The sequence below is a fragment of the Crinia signifera genome, chromosome 12, assembly GCF_055691185.1.
Source record: "Crinia signifera chromosome 12, ASM5569118v1, whole genome shotgun sequence".
In the NCBI taxonomy this organism is placed as follows: Eukaryota; Metazoa; Chordata; class Amphibia; order Anura; family Myobatrachidae; genus Crinia; species Crinia signifera.
Window position 1 is genome coordinate 26826387 of NC_139228.1, and position 4015 is coordinate 26830401.

Sequence of the window (4015 nt, forward strand, 5' to 3'; positions counted from 1 at the left end):
TAACAGTTATTAATATAGCGCATACATATTCCGCAGTGCTTTACAGACAATATTTGAAAATTCACATCAGTCCCTGCCCCAGAGGAGCTTACAATCTATATTCCCTACCACATGTACACTCACACACAGACATTCTAGGGTTAAGTTGTTGGGAGCCAATTAGCCTACCTGCATATTTTTGGATTGTGGGAGAAAACCGGAGTACCGGAGGAAACCCACGCAAGCACAGGGAGAATATACAAACTCTGCACAGTTAGAGCCATGGTGGGAATCAAACCCATGACCTCAGTGCTGTGAAGCAGTAATGCCAACCATTACACCGTCCTTAGTCAATATCATCATATTATTGAATAATTTTGTCATGGTTACCTAAGAGTTAATAACTATTCTTAGATAAGATTTAAGACCGTAAAATGTCAAAATTATTTTTGTTGTTTAATTCCATTATTTATAATATGCTTTTATTATATACTGTACCGTAGACTTATTGCTCAATAATAAGTATATTTTATTATGTTTCCATAACATTAAAATTGTATTTGCAATTATTATCGTAATACCATATTAGCCAATTTGTGATATTGAGATAATATAAATCTTAGTCAATTCAATAAAATCCCACCTGTCTTTCAGAGAAGTAAAATGTAATATACAGTATGGTTATGTATCGTGAAGAGAAAAGAGACCCTGTGGGCCTAAATTCAGACCCGAACTGAACTGGCCAAATTCTGCCCCGTTGCGATGGTGGTGGTGGTGGGGTTGCGCATGCACGTTTATGTTCATTGGGCGGCTCTTACCCACTCGCTAGGCAGTGAATATACTCTGCCTAGCAAGCGGGTCTGAATGAGGCCCTGTGGTCTCCATGAATATATTATCAGACGTGTCCTTTTAGTAATTATTCCCGTGCACACACAAGTCTTTCATTACTTTCTTCAGTGCTGTTTTGACTTCTTTATTCCTTAGGCTGTAAATGACAGGATTGAGTAATGGGGTAAGCATGGCGTATACAAGGGCAAACATCTTGTCGTAGTCCACAGAATGGGCTTTTTTTGGGCTGGCATAGACAGTGAAAGCAGTGCTATAAAACAGAAGTACCACAGTGATGTGCGATGAGCAGGTGGAAAAAGCCCTGCTTCGTCCCGTGTTGGACTTCATCCTCATGATGGAAATCAGAATGTTAACGTACTGTACATACCCAAAATGAATAAAAAATTAAACATAGTGGCAAAGCCAATGACACAACTATTGACCGCTGTGTTGAGGGATGTACTTACACAGGCCAAGCTTAGAAGAGGTGCTAGATCACAGAAGTAATGATTAATGTGAAGGAGTCCGCAGAAGGGCACTGTTATGGTAAACGCAAGGATGATAGCTGCAGACATAAATCCATAAGCCCAGCATACGAGGGCCAGCTGTTTGCACATCCACTCATTCATAATGGTGGTGTATCTAAGAGGGTGGCATATAGCCATATATCGGTCAAGGGACATCACAGCTAACAGAGCACACTCAGTCATGCCAAGACCATGGAACATGTAAAGCTGAGCAAAGCACCACTGAAATGAGACCTTATGGTCATTGGTTGCCAGGATAGACAGAAGTTTTGGCACAGTGGTGGAGATGTACCAGATCTCCAGTAGTGAAAGGTTGGTTATGAAGAAGTACATGGGGGTGTGAAGGTTCATGTGAGAACGCACTACCACAATGATCAGCAGGTTACCTGAAAGTGTGAGCAGATAGGTAAGAAGAAAAGTAAAGAACAGGGAAATGTTATAGTCCTCAGTGTTGGTGAGTCCCTGAAGCTGAAAGTCACTAAACCAGGTCCGGTTGTTCTCCGTTATAGGTAACATCCAAGTTAAAGAAACCATTGTCCTGTGTCATGGGACAGTTCTATATTTACTTGATTAGATCTGTAAAGACAGGCGACATTTCGGTTCTAGGTAGTGTATTCTGGTTGATAATCACATGATGCAGAATCACATTTATTTACCACGTAACTGGCTTTCTAAAAACCACTCAGAAGTTGTTGGGTTTTTATGATTGAATTACAAATGATTAAAAGTTGTAATATGTGTTTTGTATCTCACTATGGGCCTTATTTTGGTTCATTCTTTCTGACAAAATCCTTCTTAGATGGGCAAAACCATGTGCACTGCAGGTGGGGCAGATGTAAAATGTGCAGAGAGAATTAGATTTGGGTGGGGTTTTACTTCAAAGTGAGATCTATATTGCAGTGTAAAAATAAAGCAGTCAGTATTTTCCCTGCACAGAAACAAAATTACTCACCCAAATCTAATTCTCTCTGCACATGTTACATCTGCCCCCCCTGCAGTGCACATGGTTTTGTCCATCTAAGAAGGATTTTGTCAGAAAGAATGAACCAAAATAAGGCCCTATATACCTGGAAAAATTAAAGTCTTTAGTGAAATACAGTATGGTGATAAAACAGAATGCATACTTGTATCCTCTTTCACAAAACTGGGTAAGTACAATAAAAATTGTGCATTTTAAATTATTGGACTATGCTGGTTTGCCCGGTAGACATCTGGATGGGGACACGGTCTGCGGAGAGCTTGTATAACTCTCACAACCATTTTGCCCACCAAAATCACAACTAAATATAAACATCAAATCAAAGTCCAAGTTCTAACCACAATGAAAGCATAGTACACATTAGACAATATGTGTACCCAGCGAGGTCGTGGATAATGGGACTGGCCGTGAATGCCGGCATCTGCAAGTGCATATACAATTGTTTATGCCGGCCACAATGAGTGACATGGGGGGGGGGGGGGGGATGGGTCGGAGCATGCATCATCAGCATTATAATGCATTTACACTCAGGGCCGTTTCTAGACAATTTAGCTCCCAGGGCGAAAAAAAAAAAATGCGCCCCCCCCCCCCCCAAATACATAACATGGCATAGAAGAAATTGAGCGCGCCGGAGGCGCACGGCAAAATAGGGGTGTGGCTTAATTTAAAAGGGGTGTGTCTTAATATAAGGGCGTGGCCTAGCCGGAAAACAATTACCTTACATCACACTTTTGCGACCTGCGTGACCAGACATTGGTTACCACAGGAGTTGTCATTGTCCTCCTGCACTTAAGTTGGCGGGCTGAAGGCCACACAGTGACATAAAAAACATAAAGGCCCACACAGTTACCTAGTACACCTCACAGATCAAGGCCAAACAATGACAGGCTACTTAAATCATTATACACTATTTATCCATGATGCCAATTACACATGACGCCGCACACCGTGATGACAATTACACATTACGTCACACACTGTGATGACAATTACACATTATGCCGCACACTGTGATGCCAATTACATATTACGCCGCACACCGTGATAAAAATGACACATTTTTGTTGCACACCGTGATGCCCATTACACCCCACGCTGGGATGGCAATTACGCAATACTCCCCACACCGTAATGACCATTACACATTATGCCCCACGAGCCGCTGCCGCACAACTGATGCCATTTACTAATATGCCCCCACAGTGCCAGATATGCCCCCACAGTGCCACACATATATGCCCCCACAGTGCCACACATATATGCCCCCACAGTGACACACATATGCCCCCACAGATATGTCCCCACAGATATGCCCCCACAGTGCCAAATATGCCCCCACGGTGCCACACATATGCCCCCACAGTGCCACACATATGCCCCCACAGTGCCACACATATGCCCCCCACAGCGCCACACATATATGCCCCCACAGCGCCACACATATATGCCCCCACAGAGACAGATATGCCCCAACAGTGCTACAGATATATGCCCCCACAGTGCCACAGATATATGCCCCCACAGTGCTGGATATGCCCCCCACAGCACCACACATATTTGCCCCCCACAGTGACAGCTATTCCCACACAGTGCCACACATATTTGCCCCCACAGCGCCACACATATATGCCCCCAGTGACAGCTATGCCCCAACAGTGCCAAATATGCCCCACAGTGCCACAGATATATGCCCCCACAGTGC

At 43.6% G+C, this 4015-nt stretch overlaps 1 pseudogene; it reads right to left on the minus strand.

The window, feature by feature from the left end:
• Positions 1 to 888: 888 nt before the first annotated feature.
• Positions 889 to 1868, minus strand: LOC146049499 (olfactory receptor 6N1-like; annotated as a pseudogene).
• Positions 1869 to 4015: the final 2147 nt, after the last annotated feature.